This window comes from Arachis hypogaea, chromosome 10, assembly GCF_003086295.3.
Source record: "Arachis hypogaea cultivar Tifrunner chromosome 10, arahy.Tifrunner.gnm2.J5K5, whole genome shotgun sequence".
NCBI classification, from domain to species: Eukaryota; Viridiplantae; Streptophyta; class Magnoliopsida; order Fabales; family Fabaceae; genus Arachis; species Arachis hypogaea.
In genome coordinates, this window is record NC_092045.1 from 24868608 (window position 1) to 24880342 (window position 11735).

The 11735-nt window shown below is 38.6% G+C and overlaps 1 non-coding gene across 1 annotated transcript; it reads left to right on the plus strand.

The window, feature by feature from the left end:
- Positions 1-9246: 9246 nt before the first annotated feature.
- LOC112719034 (small nucleolar RNA R71) lies at positions 9247-9350 on the plus strand. Its single transcript, XR_003161354.1, has one exon. It is a non-coding gene; the product is annotated as a small nucleolar RNA R71 (small nucleolar RNA).
- Positions 9351-11735: the final 2385 nt, after the last annotated feature.

An 11735-nucleotide genomic window follows, 5' to 3' on the forward strand; every position in this document is an offset into this window, starting at 1 on the left:
AAGCCTTGGATCCTTTTTACCCTTGCCTTTTGGTTTTAAGGGCTATTGGCTTTTTCTGCTTGCTTTTTTTTCTTTCTTTTTCTTTTAGTTTTTGCCACTTTTTTTTTCGCAATCTTTCTTATTCACTGCTTTTTCTTGCTTCAAGAATCAATCTCATGATTTTTCAGATTATCAATAACATGTCTTTTTGTTCATCATTCTTTCAAGAGCCAATAATTTTAACATTCATAAACAACAAGATAAAAAATATGCACTGTTCAAGCATTCATTCAGAAAGCAAAAAGTATTGCCACCACATCAAAATAATTAAACTAATTTCAAGATAAAATTTGAAATCCAAGTACTTCTTGTTCTTTTGTAATTAAGCACATTTTTCATTTAAGAGAGGTGAAGGATTCATGGAATTATTCATAGCTTTAAGACATAGACACTAGACACTAATGATCATGTAATGAAGACATAAAACATAGCTAAACATAAAGCTCAAAACCGAAAACAGAAAAATAAATAGACAAGGAGATTAAGAAATGAGTCCACGTTAGTGAGGGTGGCATCTTCCTCTTGAAGAACCAATGGTGCTCTTGAGCTCATCTATGTCTCTTCCTTGCCTTTGTTGCTCCTCCCTCATAGCTCTTTGATCTTCTCTAATCTCATGGAGAATGATGGAGTGCTCTTGGTGCTCCACCCTTAATTGGTCCATGTTGTAACTCAAGCCTTCCAAAGAGGCGTTGAGTTGCTCCCAATAGTTGTGTAGAGGAAATTGCATCCCTTGAGGCATCTTAGGAATTTCTTGATGAGGATCTTCCTCATGCTCTTATTGAGGTCCATGAATAGGCTCTCTTGTTTGCTCCATCCTTTTCTTAGTGATGGGCTTGTCCTTTTCAATGAGGAGGTCTCCTTCTATGTCAATCCCAGCTAAATTGCATAGATGACAAATGAGATGAGAAAAGGCTAACCTTGCCAAGGTGGATGACTTGTCAGCCACTTTGTAGAATTCTAGAGGTATGATCTCAAGAACTTCCACTTCCTCCCCAATCATGATACTATCGATCCACAGTCACTTCAGATCGGTTGCTAGTAGGAATGATGGAGCGTTGGATGAACTCCAACCATCCTCTAGCCACAGGCTTAAGGTCTGGTCTTCTCAATTGAACCGGATTGCCTCTTGAGTCTCTTTTCCATTAAGCTCCTTCCACACATATGTCCATGAGGACTTGGTCCAACCTTTGATCAAAATTGACCCTTCTAGTGTAGGGGCGTACGTTTTCTTGCATCATGGGCAAGTGGAACGCCAACCTTACATTTTCCGGACTGAAATCTAAGTATTTCCCCCGAACCATTGTAAGCCAATTCTTTGGATTCGGGTTCATACTTTGATCATGGTTCCTAGTGATCCATGCATTGGCATAGAACTCTTGAACCATTAAGATTCCAACTTGTTGAATGGGGTTGGTGAGAACTTCCCAACCTCTTCTTCGGATCTCATGTCGGATCTCCGGATACTCATTTTTCTTGAGCATGAAAAGGACCTCAGGGATCACATTCTTCCTGGCCACAACTTCATAGAAGTGGTCTTGATGGACCTTTGAGATGAATCTCTCCATCTCCCATGACTCAGAGGTAGAAGCTTTTGCCTTCTCTTTCCTCTTTCTAGAGGTTTCTCCGGCCTTAGGTGCCATAAATGGTTATGAAAAAATAAAAAGCAATGCTTTTACCACACCAAACTTAAAAGGTTTGATCATCCTCGAGTAAAAGAAGAAAGAAAGAAGGGGAAGAAGAAGAAAATAGAGGAGATGGAGGGTTTATATAGGGGTGGGGGGAGGGTTGGGTTTCGGTCATTAGGGTTGGGTTTGGGAGGGAAAAGTGTTTGAATTTTTAAAGTGAGGTAGGTGGGGTTTTTGGGTAAGAGGTATGAAGGTGATTGGTGAAGAGAATATAAGGAAGAGGATATGATTTGATTGGTGAGTGAGAGAGAGAGAGAGGTAGGGTAGGTGGGGATTCTGTAGGGTCCACAGATTCTGAGGGGTCAAGATTTCATCCCTGCTCCTTTTAGGCGTGCAAAACGCCCTTATTGTGCAATCCTAGCATTTAACGCCAGACTGTTGCTTGTTTCTAGCGTTAAACGCCATCTTTTATTCCTTTCCTGGCGTTAAACGCTAGGCTGCAACCTGTTTCTGGCGTTTAACGCTAGCTTGTTACTTCTTTCTGGCGTTTAACGCCAGTCTGGTACTTGTTTCTGGTGTTTAACGCCCAGAATGGTGCCAGACTGGGCGTTAAATGTCAGTAAGTTTCTCCTCCAGGGTGTGCTATTTTTAGTGCTATTTTTTATTTTTCTTTAATTTTTACAGTTGTTTTTGTTACTCCACATGATCATGAACCTAAAAAAAGGAAATAACATAGAAAAATAAAATTGGGTTGCCTCCCAATAAGCGCTTCTTTAATGTCAATAGCTTGACAGTGAGCTCTCATGGAGCTTCACAGATGTTCAGCGCATTATTAGGGCCTTTGGTGGACGAAATTGTGATCCTCAAAGTTGGTCTCTTTGTACTTGTATGAAATTTAAATATTGGCTCCATCAAGAATACCCCAAAGAGATAATGGTATGATGAATTGAGATCTTAATAATCCCTGGTAATGGTACCAACAACTTAGTGTTGTTGTTGGACCAAAAGAGTTACAGGCACTGTTAGAGAATCTCACAGCTCCGTTCAACTTAACCAGCAAGTGTACTGGGTCATCCAAGTAATACCTTACGTGAGTAAGGGTCAATTCCACAGAGATTGTTGGTATGAAGCAAGCTATGGTTACCTTGTAAATCTCAGTCAGGCAGATTTAATGGTTTATGATAAGTTCGAAAATAAATAATAAACAGAAAATAAAATAGGATAGAAATACTTATGTAAGTCAATAGTGGGAATTTTAGATAGGCGTATGGAGATGCTATGCTCCTCTTGAATCTCTACTTTCTTATTACATTCATCCAATCCTTCTTACTCCTTTCCATGGCAAGCTGTATGTAGGGCATCACCGTTGTCAATGGCTACATCCCATCCTCTCAGTGAAAATGGTCCTATGCTCTGTCACAGCACGGCTAATCATCTGTCGGTTATCAATCAGGTTGGAATAGAATCCCTTGATTCTTTTGCGTCTGTCACTAACGCCCAGCCTTCAGGAGTTTGAAGCTCATCACAGTCATTCAATCCCAGAATCCTACTCAGAATACCACAGACAAGGTTAGACTTTCCGGATTCCCGGAATCCTACTCGGAATACCACAGACAAGGTTAGACTTTCCGGATTCCCATGAATGCTTCCATCTATCTAGCTTATACCACGAAGATTCTGTTGGGGAATCTAAGAGATATGCGCCCGGCCTAAGGTAGAACGAAAGTGGTTGTCAGTCACGCGCGTTCATAGGTGAGAATGATGATGAGTGTCACGGATCATCACATTCATCAAGTTGAAGTGCAACGTATATCTTGGAATAAGAATGAGGAGAATTAAATAGAAAATAGTAGTACTTGCATTAAAATTTGAGGTACAGCAGAGCTCCACACCCTTAATCTATGGTGTGTAGAAACTCCACCGTTGAAAATACATAAGTGAAAGGTTCAGGCATGGCCGAGAGGCCAACCTCCATGATCTGAGAACTAATCATCCCAAGATGTCTAATACACTAGTAAAAAGTCCTATTTATAATAAACTAGTTGCTAGGGTTTACAGAAATAAGTAATTGATGCATAAATCCACTTCCGGGGCCCACTTGGTGTATATTTGGGCTGAGCTTGAATGTTACACGAGCTGAAGCTTATCTTGAGTTGAACACCAAGTTGTAACGTGTTTTGGGCGTTCAACTCTGGGTCGTGACGTGTTTCTGGCGTTTGACTCCAGACAGCAACATGGAACTTGCGTTGAGCGCCAGTTTACGTCGTCAATTCCCGAATAAAGTATGGACTATTATATATTGCTGGAAATTAAAGCTCTGGATGTCTACTTTCCAACACCGTTGAGAGCGTGCCATTTGGAGTTTTGTAGCTCCAGAAAATCCATTTTGAATGAAGGGAGGTCAGATTCCAACAACATCAGCAGTCCTTTTGTCAGCCTTTTTCAGAGTTTTGCTCAAGTCCCTCAATTTCAGCCAGAAATTACCTGAAATTACAGAAAAACACACAAACTCATAGTAAAGTCCAGAAATGTGAATTTAACATAAAAACTAATGAAAACATCCCTAAAAGTAGTTTGAACTTACTAAAAACTACCTAAAAATAATGCCAAAAAGCGTATAAATTATCCGCTCATCACAACACCAAACTTAAATTGTTGCTTGTCCCCAAGCAACTAAAAATCAAATAGGATAAAAAGAAGAGAATATACTATAAATTCCAAAATATCAATGAATATTAATTCTAATTAGATGAGCGGGACTTGTAGCTTTTTACTTCTGAACAGTTTTGGCATCTCACTTTTTCCTTTGAAGTTTAGAATGATTGGCATCTCTAGGAACTTAGAATTTCAGATAGTGTTATTGATTCTCCTAGTTAAGTATGTTGATTCTTGAACACAGCTACTTTTATGAGTCTTGGCCGTGGCCCTAAGCACTTTATTTTCCAGTATTACCACCCACATAAATGCCACAGACACATGACTGGGTGAACCTTTTCAGATTGTGACTCAGCTTTGCTAGAGTCCCCAGTTAGAGGTGTCCAGAGCTCTTAAGCACACTCTTTTGCTTTGGATCACGACTTTAACCACTTAGTCTCAAGCTTTTCACTTGGACCTGCATGACACAAGCACATGGTTAGGGACAGCTTGATTTAGCCGCTTAGGCCTGGATTTTATTTCCTTGGGCCCTCCTATCCATTGATGCTCAAAGCCTTGGATCCTTTTTACCCTTGCCTTTTGGTTTTAAGGTCTATTGGCTTTTTCTGCTTGCTTTTTCTTTTTCTTTCTATTTTTTTCGCCATTTTTTTGCAAGCTTTTTACTTTTCACTGCTTTTTCTTGCTTCAAGAATCAATTTTCATGATTTTTTAGATTGTCAATAACATTTCTCTTTGTTCGTCATTCTTTCAAGAGCCAACAGTTTTAACATTTATAAACAACAAGATCAAAAATATGCACTGTTCAAGTATTCATTCAGAAAACAAAAAGTATTGTCACCACATCAATATAATTGAACTAAATTCAAGGATAAATTCAAAATTCATGTACTTCTTGTTCTTTTGATTAAAAATATTTTTCATTTAAGAGAGGTGAAGGATTAATGGAATTATTCATAACTTTAAGACATAGTTACTAAACACTAATGATCATGAAGTAGAGACACAAAACATAAATGAACACAACATAAAAACCGAAAAGCAGAAAGAAATAAGAACAAGGAATGAATCCACCTTAGTGGCGTCTTCTTCTCGAAGGACCAACAATGTCCTTAAGCTCTTCTATGTCCCTTCCTTTCCTTTGTTGCTCCTCCCTCATTGCTCTTTGATCATCTCTTATTTCATGGAGAATGATGGAGTGCTCATGATGTTCCACCCTTAATTGTTCCACATTGTAGCTCAAATCTTCTAAGGAAGTGTTGAGTTGTTCCCAATAGTTGTTGGGAGGAAAGTGCATCCCTTGAGGCATCTCAGGGATTTCTTTGATGATGAGCTTCCTCATGCATCTCTTGAGATCCGTGGAGGGTCTCTCTTGCTTGCTCCATCCTCTTCTTGGTGATGGGTTTATCCTCCTCAATAGAGATGTCTCCTTCTATGATAACTCCAGCTGAGTAACATAGATGGCAAATAAGGTGAGGAAAAGCTAGCCTTGCCATGGTGGAGGGCTTTTCGGCTATTTTGTAGATTTCATTGGAGATGACTTCATGAACTTCTACTTCCTCTCCAATCAAGATGCTATGAATCATGATGGCCCAATCCACAGTAACTTCAGATCGGTTGCTAGTGGGAATGATGGAGCGTTGAATGAACTCCAACCATCCTCTAGCCACAGGCTTGAGGTCCAGTCTTCTTAGTTGAACTGGCTTACCTTTGGAGTCTCGTTTCCATTGAGCTCCTTCCATACATATGTCCATTAGGACTTGGTCCAACCTTTGATTAAAGTTGACCCTTCTAGTGTAGGGGCGTACATCTCCTTGCATCATGGGCAAGTGGAACGCCAACCTCACATTCTCTGGACTAAAATCTAAGTATTTTCCCCGAACCATTGTGAGATAATTCTTTGGACTCGGGTTCATACTTTGATCATGGTTCCTAGTGATCCATGCATTGGCATAGAACTCTTGAACCATTAAGACTCCAACTTGTTGCATGGGGTTGGTTAGGACTTCCCAACCTCTCCTTCGGATCTCATGTCGGATCTCCGGATACTCATTTTTCTTGAGCTTGAAAGGGACCTCAGGGATCACCTTCTTCTTTGCCACAACATCATAGAAGTGGTCTTGATGGCTTTTGGAGATGAATCTTTCCATCTCCCATGACTCGAAGGTGGAAGCTTTTGTCTTCCCTTTTCCTTTTCTAGAGGATTTTCCGGCCTTAGGTGCCATTGATGGTAATGGAAAAACAAAAAGCTTATGCTTTTACCACACCAAACTTAAAATATTGCTCGCCCTCGAGAAAGAGAAGAAAGAAGAGAAGAAGAAGAAGAAGAAAATATGGATGAGAGTGAGGGATGGTGTTTCGGCCAAGGTGTAGAAGAGGGGGTTTGTGTTGTGTGAAAATGAAGTAGAATGGAAGGGTATATATAGGGAAAGGGGAGAGGGTAGGTTCGGCCATGTAGGGTGGGTTTGGGTGGGAAAGTGTTTTTGAATTTTGAAGGTAGGTGGGGTTTATGGGGAAGAGTGGATGGATGTGAGTGGTGAAGGGGGTAATTGGAAAGAGAGATTGAAGTTGTTGGGAAGTGTGACATGGGGAAGAGTGTTATAGGATTAGGAGGTAAGGTAGGAATATGTTAGGTGGGGATCGTGTGGGGTCCACAGATCCTGAGATGATCCTATGGGGTCCACAGATCCTGAGGTGTCAAGGAATTATATCCCTACACCAAATAGGCATGCAAAATGCCTTTGCATACCATTCTGGCGTTTAAACGCCAAGGTTATGCACGTTCTGGGCGTTCAACGCCCATGTGTAGCATGTTCTGGGCGTTTAACGCCCATGTGTAGCATGTTTCTGGCGTTGAACGCCAATTCCATGCTTGTTACTGGCGTTCAGCGCCAGCTTTTCTCAAGGCATATTCCTGGCATTCAAACGCCAGAATGTTGCTTGTTTTTGGCGTTCAGCGCCAGATTCATGCTCTGTTCTGGCGTTGAACGCCAGCCAGATGCTCCTTACTGGCGTTGAACGCCAGTCTGTCCTTCCTCCAGGGTGTGATTTTTCTTCTGCTGTTTTTGATTCTGTTTTTAATTTTTATATTTTTTTTCGTGACTCCACATGATCATGTACCTAATAAAACACAAAATAACAATAAAATAAAATAAAAATTAGATAAATGAAATTGGGTTGCCTCCCAACAAGCGCTCTTTTAATGTCATTAGCTTGACAGTGGGCTCTCATGGAGCCTCACAGGTGATCAGGTCAATGTTGTATAGTCCCAACACCAAACTTAGAGTTTGGATATGGGGTCTTAACACCAAACTTAGTGTTTGGTTGTGGCCTCCCAACACCAAACTTAGAGTTTGACTGTGGGGGCTCTTCTTGACTCTGAACTGAGAGAAGCTCATTGTGCTCACTCTCTTTTGTCACAAAGGGATGGCCATGTGCCTTAAACACCAGGTAGTCCCTATTCAATTGAAGGACTAATTCACCTCTGTTGACATCTATCACAGCTCCTGCTGTAGCTAGGAAAGGTCTTCCAAGAATGATGCATTCATCCTCTTCCTTCCCAGTGTCTAATATTATGAAATCAGCAGGGATGTAAAGGCCTTCAACCTTTACTAACACGTCCTCTACTACTCCATAAGCTTGTCTTAATGACTTGTCTGCCAATTGTAATGAGAACAAGGCAGGTTGTACCTCAATGATCCCCAGCTTCTCCATTACAGAGAGTGGCATAAGATTTATCCCTAACCCCAGATCACATAGAGCTTTTTCAAAGGTCATGGTGCCTATGGTACAAGGTATTAAGAACTTGCCAAGATCTTGTCTCTTTTGAGGTAAAATTTTCTGAATCCAGGTGTCTAGTTCACCAATGAGCAAGGGAGGTTCACTTTCCCAAGTCTCATTACCAAACAACTTGGCATTCAGCTTCATGATAGCTCCTAAATATTGAGCAACTTGCTCTCCAGTCACATCTTCATCCTCTTCAGAGGAAGAATAGTCTTCAGAGCTCATGAATGGCAGAAGGAGATTTAATGGAATCTCTATGGTCTCTATATGAGCCTCAGATTCCTTTGGATCCTTAATAGGAAACTCCTTCTTGCTTGAGAGACGTCCCAGGAGGTCTTCCTCACTAGGATTTTCGTCCTTCTCCTCCCTTGTGCATTCGGCCATATTGATCACATCAATGGCCTTGCACTCTCCTTTTGGATTCTCTTCTGTATTGCTTGGGAAAATACTGGGAGGAGTTTCAATGACTTTCTTACTCAGCTGGCCCACTTGTGCCTCTAGATTTCTGATGGAGGATCTTGTTTCACTCATGAAACTGAAAGTGGCTTTTGACAGATCAGAAACTAAATTGGCTAAATTAGAAGTGTTTTGTTCAGAATTCTCTGTCTGTTGCTGAGAAGATGATGGAAAAGGCTTGCTATTGCTCAGCCTATTGCGTCCACCATTGTTAAAGCCTTGTTGAGGCTTTTGTTGATCCTTCCATGAGAAATTTGGATGATTTCTCCATGATGAATTATAGGTGTTTCCATAAGGTTCACCCATGTAATTAACCTCTGCCATTGCAGGGTTCTCAGGATCATAAGCTTCTTCAGAAGCTGCCTCTTTAGTACTGTTGGATGCATTTTGCCATCCATTCAGACTTTGAGAGATCATGTTGACTTTCTGAGTCAACACTTTGTTCTGAGCCAATATGGTATTCAGAGCATCAATTTCAAGAACTCCCTTCCTCTGAGGTGTCCTATTATTCACGGAATTCCTCTCAGAAGTGTACATGAATTGGTTATTTGCAACCATGTCAATGAGTTCTTGAGCTTCTGTAGGTGTTTTCTTTAGGTGGATGGATCCACCTGCAGAATGGTCCAATGACATTTTTGAAAACTCAGATAGACCATAATAGAATATATCTAATATGGTCCATTCTGAAAACATGTCAGATGGACACCTTTTGGTCAACTGCTTGTATCTTTCTCAAGCTTCATAGAGGGATTCACCATCTTTTTGTTTGAAGGTCTGAACATCCACTCTAAGCTTGCTCAGCTTTTGAGGAGGAAAGAATTTATCCAAGAAGGCCGTGACTAGCTTCTCCCAGGAGTCCAGGCTATCCTTAGGTTGTGAATCCAACCATATTCTAGCTCTGTCTCTTACAGCAAAAGGGAAAAGCATCAGCCTGTAGACTTTAGGATCTACTCCATTCGTCTTAACAGTCTCACAGATCTGCAAGAACTCAGTTAAAAACTGATAAGGATCTTCAGATGGAAGTCCATAGAACTTGCAGTTTTGTTGCATTAAGGCAACTAGCTGAGGTTTCAGCTCAAAATTATTGGCTCCAATGGCAGGAATGGAGATGCTTCTTCCATCAAATTTGGACGTTGGTTTTGTGAAGTCACCAAGCATTCTCCTTGCATTATTGTTGTTGGGTTCGGCTGCCATCTCCTTCTCTTGTTCTAATATTTCTGAAAGGTTACCTTTAGATTATTGTAATTTAGCTTCTCTTAGTTTTCTCTTCAGAGTCCTTTCAGGTTCAGGATCAATTTCAACAAGAGTTCCTTTTTTCTTGTTCCTACTCATATGAAAGAGAAGAAAACAAGAAAAGAAGAGGAATCCTCTATGTCACAGTATAGAGATTCCTTTATGTTAGTAGAAGAAGAAAGGGGAGAAGAGTGAAGAAGAATAAGTTCGGATTTTTAGATGAAGAGAGGTGAAGAGAAGTGTTAGTAAATAAATAATTAAATAGAATAAGAAAAGAGAGGGAGAATTTTGAAAATAATTTTGAAAAAGAGGTTAGTATTTTTGAAAATTAAAGATAAGATAAGATTAAAATTGAAATTTAAAACAAAAAGAGTTTTTTTGAAAAAGAGATGAGATATTTTCGAAAATTAGAGAGGGAAAAGTAGTTAGGTGGTTTTGAAAAAGATAAGAAACAAACACAAAGTCAAAGAGTTAGTTGAAAAAGATATTAAAATCAAATTTGAAAAGATAAAAAGATAAGAAGTTAGATAAGATATTTTGAAATTAAATTTTTGAAAAAGATAAAATTTTGAAAAAGATATGATAAGATATGTTTGAAAAAGATTTAACTTTTAAATTTAAAATTACTTACTTCACTAACAAGAAACTACAAGATAAGATTCTAGAACTTAAAGATTGAACCTTTCTTAACAAGAAAGTAACAAACTTCAAATTTTTGAATCAATCACATTAATTGTTAGTGAGTTTTCGAAAATTTGATATAAAGATAAGAAAAAGATTTTGAAAATAATTTGAAAAAGAATTTAAAAAGATAAGATTTTTAAAATTGAAATTTTGACTTGACTTGTAAGAAACAACTAATTTTAAAATTTTTTGACCAAGTCAACCCAAAATTTCGAAAATTTGGAGGGAAATAAGGAAAAGATATTTTTTTGATTTTTGAAATTTTAATTATGAGAGAGAAAAATAATTAAAATTAAAACGTCATAATTGTGTTTTTCTCTTTTCTTTTTGGATCAAAACAAGGAATGCATGCAAGAACACTATGAATGTCAAGATGAACACCAATAACACTTTGAAGATCATGATGAACATCAAGAACATATTTTTGAAAAAAATTTTATGCAAAGAAGACATGCAAGACACCAAACTTAGAAATCTTTAATGCATGAACTCTAACAAACAAAAAATGCATATGAAAAACAACAAACAACACAAAACAAGAAAACATCAAGATCAAACAAGAAGACTTGTCAAGAACAACTTGAAGATCATGAAGAACACTATGAACGCATGGAATTTTCGAAAATAATGCATAAATTTTAAAAACATGCAATTGACACCAAACTTAAAAATTGACTCAAGACTCAAACAAGAAACACAAAATATTTTTTATTTTTATGATTTTATGATTTTTTGTATTTTTATTATATTTTTCGAAAATAAAGTTTGGAAAAACGAAAAAGAAAAGAAAAATTTTGAAAAAGATTTTTGAAAAAGTTTTGAAAAGAAAATTACCTAATCTGAGCAACAAGATGAACCGTCAGTTGTCCATACTCGAACAATCCCCGGCAACGGCGCCAAAAACTTGGTGGACGAAATTGTGATTCATATGTTATTGCATTTTGTAAAATTCATTGCTTTTTCTTTCCCTGGCAATGGCGCCAAAAACATGATGCCAATACCATGGTTTACAACTATGTGTGGTTACAACTCCGTTCAACTTAACCAGCAAGTGTATTGGGTCATCCAAGTAATACCTTACGTGAGTAAGGGTCGATCCCACAGAGATTGTTGGTATGAAGCAAGCTATGGTTACCTTGTAAATCTCAGTTAGGCAGATTAAATGGTTTATGATAAGTTCGAAAATAAATAATAAACAGAAAATAAAATAGTAAATAGTTACTCATATAATTCCATGGTGGGAATTTCAGATAGGCATATGGA